The sequence below is a fragment of the Peromyscus eremicus genome, chromosome 11, assembly GCF_949786415.1.
Source record: "Peromyscus eremicus chromosome 11, PerEre_H2_v1, whole genome shotgun sequence".
NCBI lineage: Eukaryota > Metazoa > Chordata > Mammalia > Rodentia > Cricetidae > Peromyscus > Peromyscus eremicus.
The window spans coordinates 28,954,417-28,977,722 of record NC_081427.1 but is presented as its reverse complement, the minus strand read 5'-3'; the positions used below and the strand labels follow the sequence as shown (position 1 = coordinate 28,977,722).

Genomic DNA, 23,306 nt, shown 5'->3' with positions numbered 1-23,306 from the left:
CTGGAAGGAAACACTAGTAGAGACTTTGTAATATTAGAGAGCTACCTAAGCGTTTAAGCGTTTAACAGTCACGCTGCCCCATACCTGAGCCTATGATCAAACCATTCTAGACACGGAGTTCTTGTTAGAGCGAGGGACCCTCTGGTCCCAACTTAAAATTTAAGCTCAGATTCACTTATATTATTGCAAGTGTTTGCTTACTGTAAGTTTTTCTGTTGATTACATTGGTGATGATGAAGTGTCTTTGCTAGATAGGGGACTAAAAAAGTTAGATTTCTAAGAATAAACCCCCCGTCCCCGTGAAAATGGAACAGTCCAGCAATGTTGTGGGTGGCGTGGGGGATGAAACAGTCCAGGGGAGGTTAGAGCATCCCAGACCAAACTCCCCTTGCAAGGAGGGTATGGGTTTTCAAATTATGGTAAAGCAAAAGACAAATCTCTCAAGTAAAAATAGACTTGCCTTAATAGAGATTTCTTAAATGTAATTAATGAAAAAAAAGAAAAAATTAAAATTGTTACACTCAAATTCCAATTAACCACTTCTACTTTTACATTTTTACATATTAATGACATAAATTATGAAGGTGTTTCAAGAATATTTTTCTCAATATGAAGCATTAAGTATAATGAAAGGATTGTAACGCATAACCAGTGGAAGAGCTCTCATTCTAGTGGATGAAATTGAAGATGCGTATACATAATGTGTCTTAGTTAGGGTTTCTATTGCTGTAACAAAACACCATTACCAAAAGCAAGCTGGGGAGGAAAGGGTTTATTCAGCTTACACTTCCACACTGCTGTTCATCGCCAAAGGAAGTCAGGACAGGAACTCAAGCAGGGAAGGAACCTGGAGATAGGAGCTGATTCAGAGCCACGGAGGAGTGCCATGGCTTGCTCAGTCTGCTTTCTTATTGAACCCAGAACTGTCAGCCCAGGGATGGCACCATCAACAATGGGCTGGACCCTCCCCCATTGATCACTAATTGAGAAAACGCCTTCCAGCGGGGTCTCATGGAGGCATTTCCTCAACTGAGGCTCCTTCCTCTCTGATGACTCTAGCTTGTGTCAAGTGACACAAAACCAGCCAGTACAACATGCCACCATGTATTTTACATAAAATAATCTCAAAACAACAACAAATAACACGGAAAGTACATTTTTTCACTCCCCCCCCCCATTTTAGTTTACAGTACATAGTCGTCGCTTCTAAAATCAAAAGTACAAAAGTAAAAGTAAAATCACACAAAAATCTCAAAGATAGCTTCTTCTATAATGCTGCCTGCCACTTTTCTAGCTATCTTATCACACACACGTATACACAGGGTTTTGTATGACTGTATCAAGTCAGATGCATACTGTTTTCTACACCGAGTTTAGAGAAATAATACGTTGTAAACATCTAATGTCTTTCAAGATAGGTCTGTTCTTTTTATGTGGTTGTGCAGTCTAATTGAGCAATAAATTATTAAGTCAGTCATTGTTAAAGGACAGATGGTTTCCAAAGCTTTCACCAGCAGAAAGTGGTGCTATAGACATAGCCCGTGTATCCATCTTTGAGTGCTTTTTGTAGTTACAGACTAAGAACACAACCCTAGAAGAGAAATCACTAGATCAAAAGGGTGGATGGATCTGCTTTTAAATTGGTACCTATTTTTAAACTGTTCCCTTCGGAAACATAAATTTGCAATTCCACAAAGGCTGAATGTAAGTCTGTAACTCATGTGTTGTAGTCCCAGCAGAGGCTAGAAGAAAGTGTTGGATACCCTGGGACTGGACTTACGTACAGCTGTAACCTGCCATGTGGGTGCTGGAAACTAAACCTGGATCCTCTGGAAGAGCAGCTAGTTCTCATAAACTCTCAGCCTTTTCTCCCTGAAGGTCCATTCTTAATACACACCATTATAGCAAGTCCTTTTCATCTTTGGTAAGTCAAAAAGATTTTCTTCCCTCCCTCCCTCCCTCCCTCCCTGCTTCCTTTTCTTCCTTGCTTTTCCTTTACTATTAAGTTGAAAATCTTTTGTTATCCTTACTGTCCATTTTTCCAGTTCATCTTCTGACGTTGTTTATGTCACTAACCTAGTTTTATTGTGTCAGATTTTTACCTTACCATTTTAAGAACTCTATATTGTGAATATTACATTTTTGTTTATAGTCACAAGTATAAACATCTTTCTCAATTTATTTCTACTTCATCTTTTATTGAATATTTTAAATAGTTACTTATTTAAAATGATCAAGTGTGTTTATGTTTGTAAGCCTTACTATTTGATTATATGTTTTTCTTTTTAAATTTTCATTATGTTTATTTATGGGCTGGGGGCATGCAGAGGCCTGAGTGCCAGGATACACATGGTACTCAGAGGACAATTTGCAGGAATCTGTTCTCTCCTTCTACCACATGGGTCCCAAAGACTGAACTCAGATCACCAAGCTTGGCCGTCAGTGCCTTTATCCACTAAGCCATCTTGCCAGCCCCAGAACTACATTTTTTTAAATGTAGGAAGACAGTGAATAGCCAGGCATGGTGGTACACACTTTTCATCCCAGAACTCGGGAAGCAGAGGCAGGCAGAGCTCTGTGAGTTCGAGGCCAGTCTGCTCTACATAGCAGGTTCCAGACCAGCCAGGGCTACAAGGTGAGACCCTATCTCAAACAAACAAACAAACAAACAAACAAACAACAATTACCTCGTAAAATGAATATAATGAGTGATAAAATAGATCCCTGTGGTGATTTGAAAGAAAACAGCCCCCAAAGGGAATGGCAGTATTAGGAGGTGTGGTTTTGTTAAGTAGGTGTGGCCTTGTTGAAGGGAATGTGCCATTGTGGGGGCAGGTTTCCAGGTCTCTTGTTCAAGCGTCTCTCAGTGTGACACTCAGTCTACTTCCTGTTGCCTACATATCAACATGCTCCTTATCCAGCACCATGTCTGCCTGCACACTGTTACGCTCCCCACCATGATGAAAATGGACTGAACCTCTGAAACTGCAAGCTGCCACCTCAATTAAATGTTTTCCTTTATAAGAGTTGCTGTGGTCATGGTGTCTCTTCCCAGCAGTAGAAACCCTAAGTAAGACAGTGCCCTTTCCTAAATTGTCAGCTCTATCAACTTCAGAGCTACATCATCAGTAGGTAATTTGATTTACTTATAATCTGCCCTCCCAAAAGTAGTTTATAGAAGACTATCTATTAAAATTTCCTTAAGTTACAATCTAATTATATTCTAACTAGAAAACAACTGTACTTCAATCCCAGTCTAAAGTTGATTTTGAGGATTTTTTTAAAAAAGTGATATTATTGGAGCAAAGAATAGTTATGTAGCTTTTGTTGCTTAGTACTATATTGTTCTCCAGATGGAGAAGACCATTAATATTGTTCATTCATCCTGTTTCAATTTTATCGGTTTGGACTTTGTAACTGTTGATATTGGTTATCAGCTTGACAGGATTCACGATCACAGACAAGCCTCTGGACATGCTTGTGAGGGATTATTGAGATTAGATTAATTGAGGTGGGCAGGCGGATCCACCTACAAGTAGACAGCACTGTTCTCTGGACTTGGGTCCTGGGACCTCCATGAAAAGAAAGTGAGCTGAATACCAGCATTCGTCACTTCCTGCTTAGCGACTGCAGACACCATGTGACTAAGGGCTGCCTGTGATGAGCTGCCCCAAGTTCCTGCTGCCATGACTGCCCTGTGATGCTTGACTATAGTTTGGAGCTGTGAGTCAAAGCCATTTCTCTCCCGGAAGTTGTTTTCGTCGGGGTATTGTTGTCACAGCAATACGAAAAGTAACTAAGACTGTATTTGGTTAGCTTAACAAACATAAAAATTTATTGTTTTAAAACATGTTTATTTGAATTTGTCTCATCTCAGATTGCAGTTTCCTGTGTATTTTGAATTAATTAAAAAATCATAATAAAATTTGGCTCCTAGAGAGGTTACAAGGAAGAAAATTAATCATGATGAACTTTTCTTTATATTTTAGATATATTGTTTTTAATTTTGGGGAACTAGAATAATTTCACTCTTTTAAAATGAAGAGAACGTTCATTTTGAGCAGAAAAATAAAAATGCAAAATATAATTTCGTGTCATAATTCTCAGATTCACTCCCCCTTCATCTTAATCATGATTTTCACTTTATGATGCAATTTAGAATTGGGCCCAAATTATACTTATTTTCCACACCGCTGCTAGAATGATCTTTTAAGAATACAAGCTTAAAACCACATATATAAGTCTCCAACTTTTAACACTGCTTTTCTGAGCTTTCATAATCTGACATTTCTCTACTACTCCAGTGGGGGGCCCTACTCCTAATGTTGGCATTCTCTTATTTCAGTAAATCTGTGATCTCTAGTGACTTAGTATGGTATTTCTTCTGCCTAAAAGGTTTTTTGCACAAACTTTACCATAATAGGTCATCATCCTTTAGGCAAATCTTAAAATACTTTGTAGTTTGATGTTGGTGGGCAGAGAAAAACCTGTAAAGCAAGTTGGCTAACAGATACCAAGACACGGGTAGAGAGGATCAGCTCCGGTGTGCAGCAGAGACGGATGACAAAGGTTTGTAGTAAACTGACCCGTTTTGTGAAGAGTTAGAAGAGGGATGCTCAAAGACTCAAACAAACAAAAAAGATAAGGGAAGGAAATGCTAATTAGAAATGCTGATTATCCTGATTGGGTCAGTTTGTGTTTGCATGTGTTAAAATATGCTGTGTACTATTAATACGTAAAATCAATACTTGATAATACAAAATGGCAACAATCCAGAGGACGCTTTAAGAAAAATGGTAGAAAAACATGACTAAAGCCTCACACAATGGGGGGTCCTGAAGCTTGGTTTCACAGCAACGCCACTTGCGGGTGTAAAAACCTGCCTCAGCTCTCCTTTGTTTTTAGTGTTGTTGTTTGGCAGTACTATGCTCTAAGTAGGCTGCAGCAATGCATTTTTCCTTAAGAACTGCATTTAAGCTGGGCGGTGGTGGCTCATGCCTTTAATCCCAGCACTCAGGAGGCAGAGGCAGGCCGATCTTTGTGAGTTCAAGGCCAGCCTGGTCTACAGAGTGAGTTCCGGGACAGGCACCAAAACTACACAGAGAAACCCTGACTCAAAAAACCAAAACCAAAAAAAACAAACAAACAAACTGCATTTTAAAATATAGCTTTTAATGAGCCCGTGCATTTCCAGTAGAAGTAATTCGATGATTATATGTGAAGAGAAGGGCCAGTAAGAGCAAGTTTCTGCTCAGTGATCTGAAACTCGCCACAAGATAAACTTACAGCAAGATTTGCCCATCACTAGCAGAGAAGAGACCTGAGAGAAGAGGGAGCAGAAGGCAGGACAAGTTCTTAGAAAGGAAACAGAAGACAAACTCCAGGTACCTGGTAGTTTCTTGGGTTAGCCTGGGAGCAAAATCGTAGGATCCGCATCATTTTTCTATATAATTATGAAATACCTTTGCTATTTTACTTTTCAATTTCTTTGTAAGCAAGTGGATATCTATTCAGTTTAGCAGATCCAAGTAAAATAAGCTTTCATCTTGAGACTCTTGGAGACTAACAAAAATTTTAAACTATTTCTTATGATGGTGAATTTATTTATTTGACAAAAATTTATTGAACACCTAACTAAATTTTTTGATGAACTGCTTGAAAAGCTGAGGATGCAGTGATTATCACTGTGGAGTTTGTAGTCTAGTGAGGGAATAAATAAATAAGAAATAAGTGTTTAGTATCTGAGTGTGGTAAGTGCAATCAAAGCATGGAGGGTGGAGAATGACGGCAGAGAGTCAGGACAAGCCCTGCCTGTGGAGGGGTGTCAGTGGATGAGGGTAAGTTATGTGACATCTGGGGAGCAGCTTTCTATGCAGAAAGGAAGCAGGACAAAGGCTGAGGTAAGTAGGGGCTCTACATGCTGAATGAAGGAATCAGCAAAAAGGCAGTTTTGTTTCTAGAAGAATGAACGACCACCAACTTTGTTCTCGTGGAACTCACATAATACCAGGTGGAAAAAGACCCACAAAACGAATAAACCGTCACATCAAGACGAGCCCGGTGGTGATAAATACTGTGAAAGGGGTGGGTCTGGAGAAGGAGAGAGAGAATGTGTGCTAGTTCAGATAAGGTGGTGAAAGAAGGCTCCTTACAGGAAACAAGTTTAAACAGAACGTTGAATAAAGTGAAGAATGAAACCATGCAGGCACTGGTGAAGAGTGTCATAGCCAGACAGGGAGTGCAGAGGCCTAGAAGGAGGAAGCTGGTGGCAGGTTAGGTTAGATGCCTCACTGGAGACAGTAGTGCTTGGGGCTTTTGTGTGTTCAGATTTATCCTCAGTGAGATGGTGTGCATCCATCTTTATAAGTCTGCATTTCTAGATTAATTCAAGGACAACTCTGAACCCATAGATAAAATAAACATTGCGGAGTGCTGTGGGATGTTCTATATGGCAAATGTGTTGCTGATTGGTCAATAAATAAAACACTGATTGGCCATTGGCTAGGCAGGAAGTATAGGTGGGACAAGGAGAATAAAGCTGGGAAGTAGAAGGCTGAGTCAGAGAGACACTGCCAGCCGCCACGATGAGAAACAGCATGTGAAGATGCCGGTAAGCCACGTGCTACTTGGCAAGGTATAGATTTATAGAAATGGATTAATTTAAGATATAAGAACAGTTAGCAAGAAGCCTGCCACGGCCGTATAGTTTGTAAGCAATATAAGTCTCTGTGTTTACTTGGTCGGGTCTGAGTGGCTGTGGGACTGGCAGGTGAGAGAGATTTGCCCTGACTGTGGGCCTGGCAGGAAAACTCAAGCTACAGCGGAGAAGCACATCAGATCCAAACTCAAGCTCTCTGCATCATGGTGGTTGGGTTGACCACCTCAGGATAGAAGTGCCTTGATTACATGATATAATACCTAAAAGCCATTTTGATAGCTTTTGTTTCCTGAATCCACAAAGAGATAAGAAGTGAAACAGGCCAGAAAACAGAAGAAGAAAAGAAGACTGGAGGGGAGAAGGAAATGGTATAATTAATTGCATAAATACAGAAGCCAGAACTGGCAGAAATGATAAACGCTGTGGGTGTGAGTGACAGAAGGGACCCCGTAAAGAGTGAGCGGAAGTCAGTCCCACAGCTCGCTTACTTGGGAGCTCCTGAAAATGGATGGCTGCTTGAAGAGAGACTACTTACAGGTGAGCATGGCACAAAATGTCACCCGTACTTCAGTTCCCACCTCCAGGTTCCTGCCCTGTTCCCCTCAGCGATGGACCGTGATGGGGGACTGTAAACTGAAATAAATCCTTCTCTCCCCAAGTTGCTTTTCGTCACGTTTTATCACAGCAATAAATACCCTAACTAAGACAAAGTGTGTATATGGTTAAAGTATATGATATACTTGGATGAGTGTGTGAAATATCTTTATGAAACCCATAACTATATACAATGAACACACACACACACACACACACACACACACACACACACACACACAAGGGCCCAACAGGGTGTCGTGTTTTTCTCCTCACATCTAACCTGGAACCAGGCTGGAGAGGCATTGACATTCGGCCTTAGCCGATCTCAGCCGATAGCACGTCAATAAAAGAGACTGCGCTTCACCAGAAAGGAAAAACAGGGAGGGCTGAACACAATTTGAAATCAGTGTGATAACAGCGACAATAACTTTAATACTTAAAATACGTCACGTTCTGAACTAAATGCTTTATATACATTGGCTCCCTCAATCCTTAAAACTATAAGATAATTGCAATTGTTTTTCTCTACTATGCATAAAAGGACGTTAAGCCTCAGGAAGACTAAATACCTGGTTGGAGAATCATCAAGCTAAAAGAAATAGAACTGAAAATTTGTTTGCAACTACCTTATTGTACTCACTGGTCTCTTGGACAGTTTGTATCATTTTGTTATCCAGAAGAGACAGAAATGTCCAAATTTGTGTGTTCCTCATCACCCCATCCTCACCACAGGTTGGGGCAAGTATGAGCAACATGACCATTGAGCGAGGCTGGTAAAGACTATTGAGCCTAAAATATATCTCCTTGCTTGCTAGTATATGGACAGATTGTAGGTAACGAATTAAATGAGTGGTGTGGTTTGAGTGAGAATAGCCCCCAGAGGCTCACACATTTGAATTCTTGGTATAACTGTTTGAGAAAGATTAGGAGGTGAGGCCTTGTTGGAGGATGTGTGCACTGGGAGTGGGCTTTGAGGATTTAAAAGTCCATATCATTCTCAGCTAGTTCCCAGCTCTTTGTATCATGCCTGTGGATCAGATGTAAGCTCTCAGCTACTGCTCCAACACCATGTCTGCTTGCCTGCTACCAAGCTTCTCTCCATGATGGTCACAAACTAACCCTCGGAAACTGTATGAAAGCCCCAATTAAATGCTTCCTTCAGTAAGTTGCCTTGGTCATGGTGTCTCTTCCTGGAAACAGTAACTAAGACAACTGGTGTCATAATTGGGGCTGCTGAGGTGGCTCAGTGGTCCTCTGCAGAGGACCTGGATTTGGTTCCCAGCACTATCACGGTAGCTCACAATCTTCTGTAACTCCAGCTTCAGGGATTCTGATGCCTTCTCCTGGCCTCTTTGGGTACCAGTTGTACACGTGGTACACATACCTACATGTGAGCAAAACACTCACACAAATCTTAAATTTAAAACACACGCACACACACACACAACCCAAATTTGAACCCAACCAGATACAGGTAAGTGCCCAGGATTGTTTTCCAAGAAGGATTGTTTACGTTCTGAGAAAATTACTTATCCTGTCTGAATACCAGTTATATTACTACCTCCTGTGGCCTATACTGGATTAAAGTGAGGACATGGATGGAGTGCACAGGAGGAACTCAAAGGGAGAGAGTGAAGAATGGAAATGATATAAATACGGTACTAATGTATGGAATTATAAAAAATGACAATAGATATAAAAAAGTGACATCAACAGTTTGAAAGTGCCAGGCCTGTAGTAAATGCTCAGGAACATAAATGAAATGAAAAAAAAAAAAACAAAAAACAAAAAACAAAAAAACAGAAAACCAAAAAAAATTAAATGATATAGCATTGATTCCTCACTTACAACTTCAAATTTCCCAATTTTTCTCTGCTTAATTCTTTGTATGCTGGTCCAGAATATTGCTTTGGGTTCTGGACCTGAGGCAGTCCCTAAGAATTTCTTTTCTCTCTGGCAAACTCAAGTACTTCCTTCAGGCGAGATGGGAAAAATTCTGACCTTGAGAATAGAGCCTTTGAGTTCTCAACAGAACTTGTTTTCAAAATCCAGTTATAGAAAATTTGAACATTGTTTTGCCTTTAAAAGCACAGTGTTCTTCCATTATTTTGTGAAAATTCTAATAAAAATTCAATAAGACAAATTAGTAATTTTCAAAAATGAATAATAATAATAATAATAAAACCCTCCACAATACAATAACCTCTAATAAAAGCAATGTTAACAGTTGGGTATATACATATAGACATAACTTGAGAAAAGGAGTCAGGATTTTTTTTTTTCCTGAGTCGGAACCTCAGCTTTTAAAGAAAGTTGATCATCTCAACTGATCAGCTGACTTATATTAAGGACAGATGTGTAAGGACAATTTACTAGTTGCCTAGAGAATTAAAAGACATGGTCTGCCTCCTTGATTACTTCTGATACAAGGGAGAGTATCGATATACTGTGAAAATTAATGAAAACTCAAGTAGTAGAAAGTGATGAATGCAAAAGTGGGAGAGATGTCATCTGGCAACTCATTAAAGCACTCCCAAATAAGTGATAACAGTAGTAAGTATATGAGTTAATTTAATAATAACAAGTATGTGGATCTGTGGGGAAGGACAATATGAAGAGATGAAGTGTCTCATGATATAACAAAACACATGTATTCATTTATTGGATGTTTATTGAGCACCATACATAACAGCTACCCAGAGAGCAGTAAACCATGCATGTGGTCATGTAGACTATAATGTAATTGCTTAGCACATGATGTATACCACTGTCTGTAATGATCTTGCAATAAAGATATGATAGTGAGCCAGGTGGTGGTGGCGCACGCCTTTAATCCCAGCACTTGGGAGACAGAGGCAGACGGATCTCTGTGAGTTGGAGACCAGCCTGCAGCCTAGCCTACAGAGTGAGTTCCAGGAGTGCCAGGGCTACACAGAGAAACCCTGTCTCAAACAAAACAAAAAGATATGATAGTGAATAGGTTCCTGCTCACGTGGTTTACACTAGACAAAAAACGTGAGGAGAATACTAATAGGCATGTAAAAATAAGGCACTCTTACAGTGATAATGGTTGTGAAGGCAATTAAGTAAAGCGACAGACAGAGTGATATGGGGTGGAGGATGGGAGCAGTATCACAGAGAGTGCCTGGAGAAAGTCTCTCTAAAGAAAGTACCAATCGTGAAAAGACTTCAAAGACGAGTAGTGGGAAGATTCTATTTGGGCATGAGTGTGCCAATCATCCCAGAGTGTCAGTGGGTCACAAGGAAGTGGCAGGACATTGAGATCAGAGAGAGAAGCAGTGAGTAGTAGATTAGACAGCTTGTGTCTTATTCTAAAACAAATGTCATATTTAATAGCAGATAGTCAGAGTCAGGTGTTTCTCGTTGGAGTGAAAATTTGAGCAAACAAAAACTCTAGCAAAAGAATATTGGATATATGATGTTGAAGAAGCTTGGTTAGAAATCTTGGAGCCAAGGATAAACTGAAATAACTGTCATTCACAAGGATGCCATTGAATGTTGCTCGAATCCTAATTGGTCCTATAATAAAAACCCGGAGCCAGATAATGGAGTAAATGCTGAAAGATCAGAGGAAACAAGCCACAGCCCCTTCTCACCTCGCCAACTCCTCAGCTGATCCTGTCTCCATGAACCCTCAGACTGAATGCCTCTGAGTCCTCAGCTGAAAGGGCCTGAGTGTCTCCTTCTGCCTTATATTCCTTTCTCTGTCCAGCCATATGGCTTCCTGTCTCAACATTCCTAGTGCTGGGATGAAAGGGGTGTGACTCACAAGTGCTGGGGTTAAAGGTGTGTGCCACCACTGCCTGGCTCTGTTTCTTTTTTAGACTGGATTAATCTCATGTAGTCCAGGGTGGCTTTGAATTCACAGAGATACAGACGGATCTCTGCCTCCTGAGTGCTAGGATTAAAGGTGTGTGACACCACTGCCTGAGCTTTGTGGTTAACTCTGTGGCTTGCTCTGCCCTCTGATCTTCAGGCAAACTGTTAAAGAGTACGAACAAAATATCACACAAGTGAAGGCCTCATAAAAAGTCAGATCTGCTAATAACGTGGGCGTCTAGAAGGCTGGTGAGTAGTTACACTGTCGTGTTTGCAGTTCTTTTGGTTTTGCTTGGATTGAAAAGAAATTAAGAATGTCCTTATTATCTCCGTTCTCCTTATCCTTTTGGTAACCCTAATCAGGTATAGTTACACAGGTACTCTAGTTTTCTTGCATTCTTTGCTAGGTGTGAAAGTTAGTGCTCTCCTAACATGCCCCCTACCCCCCACATCTCTGAAACCTTTTCACTTCATAAGGGAATAGATAAGAAGGTGAACTGCATGCCCTGACATCAGGACATCTCTGGGATCCTGATACTCTTCTCGCCTTAATGCTCAGTGAGGTGTGTTTTGGCAACTTAGCGATTGTTCTATTGTGCTTTTCTGTTGCTATGATCAAACCTTATGAACAACAACCTAGGTTGTTCACGGTCCACCAGTGAGGGAAACCAGAGCAGAAGCTGTAGGTAGGAACTGAAGCAGAGACCATGCAGGAACACTGCTTATTGGGTTGCTTTTCATGGCTTGTTCAGCTTGCTGTCGTAGTCAACCCAAGACCACTTGCACAGGGTTGGCACTGCCTGTAATGGGCTGAACCAAGCCAGGAACTCAAGGCAGAAACCTGGAGGCAAGAACTGAAACAGAGACCATGCAGGAACACTACTTGGTGGCTTGCTCCATGTGGCTTGCTTAGCTTGCTTTCTTACACAACCCAGGACCACCTGCCTGGGAGGGGCGTCACCCCCATCTGGCTGGACCCTTTCACATCAATCACTAACCAAGAAAATGCTCCCATAGACATGCTCACAGATGAATCTGATGGAGGTAGTTCCTCAATTGAGGTTCCCTCTGCCCTGGTGACCCAGTTTGTGTCAAGATGACAAAAATCTAACCAGGAAACTAATATTTAAAACGTTATCTTAACACGTGATAAAAAATTAACATTAATGAGATTTTTGCATTATTTTATGTCTTCAAATTCCAATGTTTGTTTTATACTTACAAACTTGCCTCATTCAGGCTAAACACAAGTGGACAGAGACAGCCATGTAGTTCCAGATCTTACTTTCGTTGATTCTTAAGAGCTGGAGAGTCAACCTGCTTTGCTCTGTCGTGACTGTGCTGTTAGTACCGTGTATTGGCTCTGACAAGACTTCCTGACTCTTGACATTTTCAAACCTGTAACTCCAGAATTGCTCATTCCAGAAAGGGATGCTTCACCTGGCTCTCTCAACCCTGTTTCCTGTCTAACACTGTCCTGATGTTACATATTTGGTGTGGCACTCAGTGATTATTTAGACTTCTCTGCATTCAACGAAGTGAATTCCATTTTATAGGAAAGTACTAAGTGGAAGAAGATCCTGAGTTCTCTGGGGCATATTTAAATCTACATGTGGGAAACAGCTGTCCAGAAGGAAAGACTTGCCTAGTTATTACATCTACTCCTGACTATTTACTGCTTGCTGCCAGAGTATCCAGAAGAAAACCATTTTTGAATATGAGAAAGGAAATATTATCTTGGTCTTCCTCTTTAGTTTTTGGTGAAAATTAATCATTTTTGCCAAAAGCCAATGCTTGGTTCATTGTTTCAGGTAGACTGAGGACAATGCCATGTGCTCAGGAAGACAGGGGCAGAGAGAACGCACAGGGATGGTTTTTTAAGATCACCTCACTCTCTCCTCTCCAGCTACCTTGGAAACCTCAACAGCTTTTTAACTTTTCTATTTGACTTTTGAGGGCAAACTGCAAGTGTGTTCTCACAGGCTGAATCTAGCCTTGAAGATACATCTGGTTGGCTCACCTGGTACTAAAAGTTCTTTTGAGAAAAGGCTTTGAAATTGGGAACTTTCTTTGATACAACCATTCATCTTTGCAGCTTCCTTTAAAAAGCACACACTGATCCACACTGAGAGATCATCTTCCACTGTATCCTGTGGCTAAGCTGGTCTTCAGACAGGCTAAGCATTTTCTATTGGGATACAGTTGATTTCCCATGGCCTGTTTGTTTTATGTAGTAGATATGTCTGCCCTTATCTGGACATTGGAGCTTTGCAAATCTCTATAAGACACTCTGTCTTTGTCTTCTATCCATTTCCAGGAGCCAGGAATCTCTTATTTTCTTCTTAGTTCTTGGGTTTTTCTGATGATTAAGGTGAGGTAGAACAGTGGTGGAAAGCTAGTTAAGTGGTTTGGGTACTGGTTAAGTGTTTATGGACTAGACATTGTTGATGTATTTATTGCATGTTATGTATTGTATATAGTTATTATACTTGTTGTATATAGTTTTTCTTATATTAGTTGTAACCTTTTTTATTTTAGACAAAAGGGGGAAATGTGGTGATATTTTGTTTGTGCTCTAACAAAAAAAGTTTTCTTGGAGATCAGAGTGCGGAGCTAGCCACTAGTTAACCTAGAGGCCAGGCAGTGGTGGCACACACCTTTAGTCCCAGCACTTGGGATCTCATGTCTTTGATCCCAGTACTAGAGAGGTGGAGACAGAAAATGATACAACTGGGCAGAGAGAGGAATATAAGATGGGAGGAGACAGGAGCTCAGCCCTCCCACTTCCACCTGAGGATTTATCCCGATATCTGATTCCAGGTTTTTTATTATTAAGACCAATTAGAATTCATGCTATAGTTAAGTCCCAAATGCAATTCAACCAACTGGCCACCATTGAATGTAGAATGGTAGAGCAAGAGAGGGGGTTATGATAAGAGCTGCCTGTAGGGATGATGTCGGTGGGGGCATGTGGGAAATGACCTGGAAGAACTTTCTTTTTGGATATTTTGATCAAGTATGCTTGAGCTGAGGACACTTTGGTGAGAAACTGAAATATGTGTAAAGCTTGTACTGCTACAGGAAATAATAAAATGAAAGTGACAATAACACTTCCTGTAAGGGAATGACCATTAGATTGTTTCCAGAGCCTGTTTGTCAGATGGCTTATTGCGGTAATCTGGGATCTTACCACTTTCTGCAGAAATATAAAAACATGACTCACCTTTTTACAACTCACTCACATGAAAGTCTACACTGGATAATATACTGCATAGTGTTTGGCTTTATCTTCAACCCTAGAGACCACACAAGATATTTAGGTGTGTTGACAAAAGAAATACCAACCAGATGAAATATGCTTGTCACTTTTTTGTTTTTGCTTTATTCCCACAGCACCATAAGAGAATGCCTACAATGTGGAATAATAGAAATAACAGCCTAATGCCCGAGTAAGATGAATAGCTGTGATTAATGACATAAAGCAAAATGACGAAAAGTGAATTTAACACTATCTGATAGACTGTTAGCATTTTGAAATTTATTATTTGAAAATTTAAATCTACACAACTATTTGGAAAGTCTTTGCTTTCAACTGCCATTGGGTCTCATTAAATTTTACACTTATCCTGCCTCAGCCTTCCAAGTGCTGGGGACTAGAAAGGGATCAGTGAAGACAGGTTTGCCAGGTATGCCAGTAGTAATGGTTTATTATTGTTTTAGTTAATAATGTTTGACACAATTAAATTACTTATAAGGCAAAAGCTGATTATATGTAGTCTAGTATTGAAATCAAATTAGTCTTATGATGACGAAATCCATATGACATCTGGATTTTGCCAACAGCCTTAATTGTACTGTTTCACCTGGTTTGGGGGTAACAGTAGTAACATGATTAAAAATAGATGTGTATTATTGTGTATTCTATCTAAAAAATAGAATTAGTATTTGTTTTATGTTAGGTGGGCCGGATTAATGCAGTAGAATGGAGAAAGGAATGGGGGAGCTGGGCAGGAAGGAGGTTAGGGCCATCAAGAATTGAGCAGTACAGAAAGTTATTTCCAAGGTGCATGGATGACCCCCAAAGCTCCTGGATCACTCTGGTCTGACCTCCCAAAGCACCCAGAGCTCCTGGTCATCTTGAGTAGCCTGGCCTGGTGTTCTCAACATTCTTGCTAAGGGACCTGCTTCCAAACCCAGGAATATGGCCTAAGACGTGGAAACAATATAAAGAGTACATCTTCCCTGATGAGAGAAAATCTGACGGACAGCTTGCTTCTTAGACTCCTGACAGAGTGCAGTCATGGGTAAATAAAACAGGCATAAATATTTGATTTCCTCCTGAAAGGGACTGTGAATCACAGTCTCCTGTCCTACCCTTAGATAAATCTAAATGGTACAATAGAGAAGGGCTGTCTACTTGTCCCCAAATTCCCAAGTCCTGGGCTGGCTTCAGATGTTTCCCCAGGTGGAAACCTGTTCCTTTGGGTGGGTCCTCAGTGGTGAGGTGCTACAGTTGGATGAAGCCCTTTCTTCCCTTGGTAACAGGCCTTAAGCAAGATAGCTGTAGAGAATAAAGCCCAGCCTCCAGCTGACCTTGTCACAAGTTGTCCAAGGACACAGTTCAATTTCCATTTGGGGACCAAGAGGATACTCCTTGTACTAAAAAAATAAAAAATAAATAATTTTTTTTTAAAAAAAAGCCCTCCTAGATATCTAGATATCCTTGCTTAAGACAGAGCGCAGAAATCAACTTCTTGTTTCCCGACACTTTCAGCCTTGCCTGCAGTATCTGCTTGAGCTCATTAAAACTGGTCTCATGATAAAACTACTTGCACAACCCTCCTCCCCCCATTTTATTTAACGCGGTATGCTTTGGAATTACGATCATTCTCAAGGAACCATCTATATCTTCATCTTTCTCTAAGATTCCTCTCACTTGTCTGCTCTTACTGAAACTTGCCTCTTTCCTGAGTCTAATATGATGCTATCAAGTGGTCAGATGCTATTTCCTGTCTTCAAGCGGCCCTGGGGTTGTGGGTATGTGTGCTCTCAGTTCCTTATCAGCCCTTTCAGAGTGGTCTTACTCACTCATCCCTAAGAAGCCCTCATCTGTGTGGCTACAGTCATCAGAATGTATGTATCACTCACCACCTCTGTTACTGCTTCGTCCTGGTAGACCTGTGGGTTAGTGATAGGGGAATGTCTTTCTGTTCACTGTGAATATGTGTTGCTCTGATTGGCTGATAAATAAAATGCTGATTGGCCAATAGCCAGGCAGGAAGTATAGGTGGGGCAAGCAGAGAGGAGAATTCTAGGAAGTGGAAGGCTGAGTCACCAGACATCAGCCCACCGTCCAGGGAGCAGCCTGTAATGGCACACAGGTAAAGCCACAGAACACATGGCAACATATAGATTAATAGAAATGGGCTGAGTTTAAATGTAAGAGCTAGTCAGTGGTAGGCCTGAGCTAATGGCCAAGAAGTTTTAATTAATATAAGCTTCTGAGTGATTATTTTATAAGCGGCTGTGGGGTCGTGGGGCTGGGCAAGACCGGAGAAAACATCAGCAACAGGTTAGGGCCCTTTGTCTATCTCTTTTTTATTCTCTTTTCTTTCCTTTTCTTTTCTCCTCCAATCCTCTTTTCATACCTTCTGAAAATGAGCATTTAAATTTTTCTTCAGTTTTATTGGCATAAAATTAACAAGAAGTATATATTTTCAAAGTCTCAAATATGATATTTTTGTATATACATATCACGAAACAATTGCCACATAAACTAATGTACAGATCAATCACATCACATATGAATCATTTTATTTCTAGCAATAATAATGAATATCTACTCAGTAAATATCAAGTATACAATATTGTTAACTCTAGATACTATGTTGTATATTTTATTTCCAGAATTTACTCATCTTATAACTTCAAGTTTGTGCCTTTGGCCAACACCTCCTCCTTTCCCCCACACTGATCCTCATTTCTTGATTTTCATCTCCTGACTTACCATGCACTACTCCTGCCTTAATTCTTGGTGATAGTAGTAAATATGTGGATTGGTACTTCCAGTACGCCGGACACTTAGTTCCTTGGGCACACTTCCTCCAATAATCTTTATTTATCTCAATAATCTTGAGATCTGATTCCCACCAACTCTATAATATCCTGATAACACTTCATCCTAAAATTATATCCCATACTTTCTTATTTCAACAATCACAATAGCTCTACCATATCAATTTTTCTGCATACTATTCCCTGACAGCTACTTCTCCAGTGGGCTCTTCTAGGTCCTTACCAACAAGCTTTGGGTTGGAAATCAATCCATTGAGTCTGTTACTTTGTAGCTGTCATGGTTACTCCTGCTGATCATTTTCCCTTCCTTACCTAGTTGACATTCCATAGTCAAGCACTATAATCACTCACTTTAATTCATTCTCAAATCCTTCTACCTCTCTTGTCTCTTAAGGTCAGCATGGCAAAAATCATAACCCTGCTTAACTCATCTGTTGTCTGCCGCACAACCACTCAGAGCTGAAGACATGAGCTTGCTGGACTCCCTTTAAAGCAGTTAGCCTCCGGTGGACCCTTCGTGGTTTCTGAGAGTTGCCCTACAGTTTCCTGCTCTTTCAGATGACCGTGTCACACCTGCTTTTCTCTTGGCAAATGTCCAGCATCTCCATACAAGTGACTTCACTCAAGGGAAGCATTATTTTTTAGGTGCACTGGCTGGGTTCCTTCTAAAACCTAATCTCATCCTTGTAAATTTCTAGTGAGCTTTCCCTCTCTTCCCTACTGTTACAGTTTGAACATTTGCTCCCTCTAAAATTCATGTTCACATTTAATTGCCATTGTAACAATATCGAGAGATGAAATCATCAAGGGAGTAGTTAGGTCATGGGGGGCTCTGCCTTGATGGGTAGGATTGATGTTGTTATAAAAGGGTGAATTTAGACCTCATTTGCCCCCTCATACCATGAGATAACAGAAAGAAGGCCCTTGACAGATGACTGAACATTGATACTGAACTTTCTAGCCTCCAGAATGGTGAGCCCATAAATTCTCTTCATTAGAAATTTCTTAGTCTCAGGTGTTCAGTTAGAGCATGCATAATGGACTGAGATACATTATCAAAATATTCCCTCTCTCTGTGATCATTCCCATTAACACACATTCTATACTGTTCTCTAATCTTTAATTTGGAAACGTTTATTGATTATCTATTATTTACATTTATGAGAGAGCTGAAGATGTGGAAAAAGAGAAAAAGATCATTGCATACTAGCCCCACAGACCAGAAGAGAGATTCTGTAAGGAATACTTCAAGTCGAAGATTATAGCATAATGAATTATAGTACTTTAATATTATCTGCGAATTTCCATAATACTCGCTTTTTATTGACTAGGTGATGTCTGTTATGGAGGTCATTTTGCTCACTGTAAAACCACTTTATGAGGCTTTCCACAGTTTCTGTCACTAGAAGCAATAGCTCTCAGCTTCCTTTTAAATTCTCACGCGTAGTGTCTCACTATTTTCCTTAGAGAGAAAAAGTCTTTAAAGTTAGGGTAATAATCATTGTTATGAGATTTTTGAATGCTGATAAATGGTATTATTATCAGTCTGCCACTGAATGGCAGACTCTGGGCTCAGGGTTTCCCCATAGTGCGTTCATTTAATCCTCCTAGCAATCCTGTGAGGCAGGTAATGTTTCCTTAATTGACAGGTAGACAACCGAGAAACAGGATTTTTTATTTTTAATGAAGTTTTTCTCCATGAGTTTTATAAAATTTTAATTTTGATTAGAAAAACATACAAATGCTAGTTTGAATAGCCAAAGAACAAGAAAAAATATGCATGCAGACAATCTGAACTGAAAAAAATCATATGCACTTGAAAATGAATACCTTCTTATGAAAGAGAATGTGCTAATGGCTTCAGTGGAGGTACTTGCCAATGATTTCTGCACCGTGCCAGAATCAGAGCAATGACAGACCAATTTAGCCAACAAATAACCAGGGGATACAAGGGCAAGGATGTGAAAGAAGGAAGGGGCTCTCAGTTATTGCTAAGATACTGTGTACCTCGGTGTGCGTGTGTGTGTATGTGTGTGTGTGTGTGTTTGGGTTTTTGACATAGTGTCATGTATACCAGGCTGGCTTCACACTGACTATGTAGCTGAGGTTGACTCTGAACTCTTGATTCCCCTCCCACATCACATGCTCGGATAGCAGGCATCCATCACCGGACTGTTGCTGTGCTGGAGAATGGACTCAGGAGAGTGGACTCAGGGCTTTTGCATGTTAGGCATTAGATTATGCAGCTCTTTTCTTTTATTTCCAGTTGTATATTTTCACACTTATTGGAAAGCTGGGAAACAGTACAGTGAAGATACTATGTGCATAGATGAAATAATGGCTAATGTTTTGCCACACTTGTTTTTCTCTATCTATTTATTTGATTCATTTTAAAAGTAAATTGCTGGTACTGAGGATGTGGTTCAGTGGTAGAGCAAATGCTCAGCATGTGGGACTTTCAGTTCTATTCTACACACACACACACACACACACACACACACACACACACACATACACATCTGAAAACATTCTATTAATTAGCATATATTTTTCAGGGGCAAGAGAATTATGCATAATAAGTATCTGCCATGCTTAAATTGAACAAAAAATATCGTTATTAGCGACTATGTAATCTATGTTCATATTATTCTAATTGTCCCAATAGCATCCTATATGTACCATTTCATTTCCCCCTTTTAATTCAGAACCCAGCCACAGCTCCTGCAGAGAATTTGGTTGAAAACTCTTTCGTCCTCATTAATCTAGAACACTTGCTCAGACTTTGTTGTCTTTTATAACGTTGATCTCATAGAAGCATCCTGATCAGTTGGTCCTCAATTTAGATTAATGCTATGCTTTTTTTTTGTCATGATTAGATTTACATTAAGCATTTTAACAGGAATACCAAATAGATGACATTAAGATTAGTCTGTAACAGACATTAGATTTCCTCAATAAATAACACAGAGACATTTTCCATTTCAGAATTAAATTTATCTTATATTTTTATATATGTATATTTTATTTTTTATGTAAAAATGCTTATTTGGCTCGCTCTTTTAGAGGCTTGGAATGTAAGAAGGTCTCCTGAGCCCCCAGTGGGGGCTTTCTATGCTGCAGTGTAACCCAGGAGGCTGCCAGGCAGCAAGACGCACCTTGTCTTCAGGCATCTCTTCCTCCTCTTACAAAGTCACTCATACCGCCATGCGAGTCCCAACCTCATGACCTCATCTAATCCTAATGGCCTTCTGAAAACCTCATGCTCAAACCCCAACAGCATGTGAATTAGAGAATCAGGTTTCCAACACGTAAACTTTAGAAGGATACATTCAAACTACAGCAATGACTTAAGTTTACTACCACAGGTCTCAGGGTGTACAGGTAAGCTACGGATCCCCCCCCTTTTTTTTGCCATGAGCTATAACAAATGTATCTCTCCTGGTTCTCTTATGTTCTCCTATATATCTCTGAATTAGTTATTTTATTTGACTTTCTGACTCTAGAAAAAAAATGTATATTTAAAATATTTATTTTCTCCCTGCCTCACGACATCTCAAGGGGGCTGTAGTGGTCATCGTCACTCTTTGAACTTCATCGTGACGCCCAAGGATGCCAAGAAGAAGAAAGATGCCGGAAAGTCAGCCAAAAAGGCAAAGGCCCAGTAAATAAGTCTGGTGGCAAGGCTAAAGAGAAGTGGTCCAAAGGCAGAGTTCTGGACAAGCTCAACAATCTGGCCCTGTTTGACAGAGCTGCATACGACAACCTCTGTAAGGAGGTTCCCAACTACAAGCTCATCACTCCAGCTGTGGTCTCCGAGAGACGGAAGATTCGAGGTCCTTTGCCCAGGGCAGCCCTTCGGGAGTTACTTAGTAAAGGACTCATCAAGCTGGTTTCAAAGCAGAGCCCAAGTAATTTCCACCAGAAACACAAAGGGTGGAGATGCCCCAGCTGCTGGTGAAGATGCATGAGCAGGTTCAATCAGCTGTACATTTGGAAAAACAAAACTTTATTAATTCAAATGGAAAAAAAACCCCAAAATGAATAAATAAATGTAATCAAATATTTTCTTTTTGGTAAATGAAACTTTACTTAAAACCGATAAGCATGAGATAAAATGTTATGCTATGTGATTATCTCAAGTAAGAAATCCTTTGCATATTAGGAAGGGATTAATACATGTTTGTGAATATGTATTTATTTTATTTTCTGTGTATCGGTGTTTTGTCTGTCCATCTGTATATGCAGAATGAGTGTGCCTTGTGCTCATTGAGACCAGAGAGCATGTCAGATCCCCTGGAAATGGAGTTTCTGATGATCTTGGGCCCCCGTGTGGGTGATGGGAATAGAACCTAGGTCCTCTGAAAGAGCAATAAGTGCTCTAAACCATGAGCCATCTCTCCAGCCACCACAATTTTTAAGTTTAAGAATAATGTGGCTTCAAAATGTGAATGTAACTGGTTTGAATTATTTACACATTTACTATGTGCAAAACAATTAATTCACTTTTTTTGTCTAGATGATAATGAGGTTCTAATAATGTGAGACTCTTTTAGTAAATATTGATGGAAAGTAGAGTAAAGCTAATAGGTTGTTTGGGCAGAATTGCTAAAACTGTTAGCTATGGAAATGAGAATCAGAGGAAACCTCCTGAAACTGACTCAACATATCCACAAATTTTCAGGGCATGTTTTACAATAATCATAGCTGCTGTTTATTGAGCACATGCCAAGTCTTTTATATGTATTTCCTATAATTAGTACAATAACTTAGAAGGGAAGTATAATTACTACAGTTTATAGACTGGAAACAAAAGACTTAAACCACTATGCTAAATCCCTTCAGTTTTATCAGTCTACAAAAATGTTATATTTTATTGCTATGATGGGTGCTAGAGTACGGTCAAAATTCCAAGTGGTGTCTATGTGCATGTGTGTGCAGGTTCACACACTTTTCCATGAAAAAAGAAAACAAACTTAAACTTGCATCTGTATAAATTATTTCTTGTTCTCTAGTAGAGGGTTATAACTCTGAAATAGTTATACTTTACTGATATATTTTTATTGTCATTTAATTTTTCAGTAGATACTATTAATTTGGTATAATATAAACACTTACACCAATAACCAAGATGGTTAAAAACAAAGATGCTAATATTCTCATACTTAATAGGTGTTACGTTTGCCTTGGATGAATTATCACCTTGGCAAATTATCATTTTTTGCCACATTTTTTCCATGTAAAAAATATGTATGCATAGATCCAAAGAAGTAAAAATTTAATTTTAACTTTCCCTAAATATTAAATCAGATTCTGAAATGTGTTATAACTATTAAGGACAATATAAATTTATTTGAAATAAATCATGTTTAAACTCATGTGGTGGTTTGAATAAGAATGCCCCGCCCCCCTGGCTCATATATTTGAATGCTTAGTCATCAGGGTGTGAAACTATTTGAAAGGATTAGAAGGATCATGTGTGGCCTTGTTGGAGGAAGTGTGTCACTGGGGGTGGGCTTTGAGAGTTCAAAAGCCCATGTCAGGCCCAGTTTTTCTTTCTCTGCCTGCCTGTGGATAAGAATGAGGCTCTCAGTTCCTTCTTCCGCACCATGCCTGCCTGCATCGCACCATGCTCCCTGCCATGATAATGGACTAAACCTCTGAAACTATAAGCCAGCCCCCAGTTAAACGCTTTATTTTATAAGAGATCCCTTGGTCATGGTGTCTCTTCATAGCAATAGAACAGTGACCAAGATAACTCATAATACTAAAGTAGCTGTTTCAGATAGGAAATCTATAAATAAGTACTTTTATCATTAGCCTTTAGTTGTACAAAGGCTATCAGAAAATGAGTTTACAAACAGTAGGAGTAATTCTTACTTTAAATTATCATCCAGCATAAGATTATAATTTTGGTGTATTTATATGAATAACTTTTCTACATCTGATAGTTAGTGTAACCAGATTGGTAGACATGTGTAAATCTGATAGTGTAACCAGATTGGTAGACATGTGTAAATAAGATTTGTTTGAATATAACCACTAAGCCACGGAGGAAAGGGTTTCTCCCAATGTTTGCCTAAGCAGTTTGGAGGTGACAGGCCTGAGGAGGAAAGAGCTTCTGGACATACCACACACG

General features: G+C 39.8%; 1 long non-coding RNA gene across 2 annotated transcripts; it reads left to right on the top strand.

Annotated features, from left to right (window-relative positions):
* Positions 1 to 350: 350 nt before the first annotated feature.
* On the top strand, positions 351 to 21,234 carry LOC131921799 (uncharacterized). Of its 2 annotated transcripts, XR_009382095.1 has the most exons (5): positions 351 to 399; positions 1,571 to 1,643; positions 1,731 to 1,924; positions 11,253 to 11,344; positions 20,729 to 21,234. It is a non-coding gene; the product is annotated as an uncharacterized LOC131921799 (long non-coding RNA). The 2 variants fall into 2 exon arrangements; XR_009382094.1 differs by having other exon boundaries at positions 367 to 1,643.
* Positions 21,235 to 23,306: the final 2,072 nt, after the last annotated feature.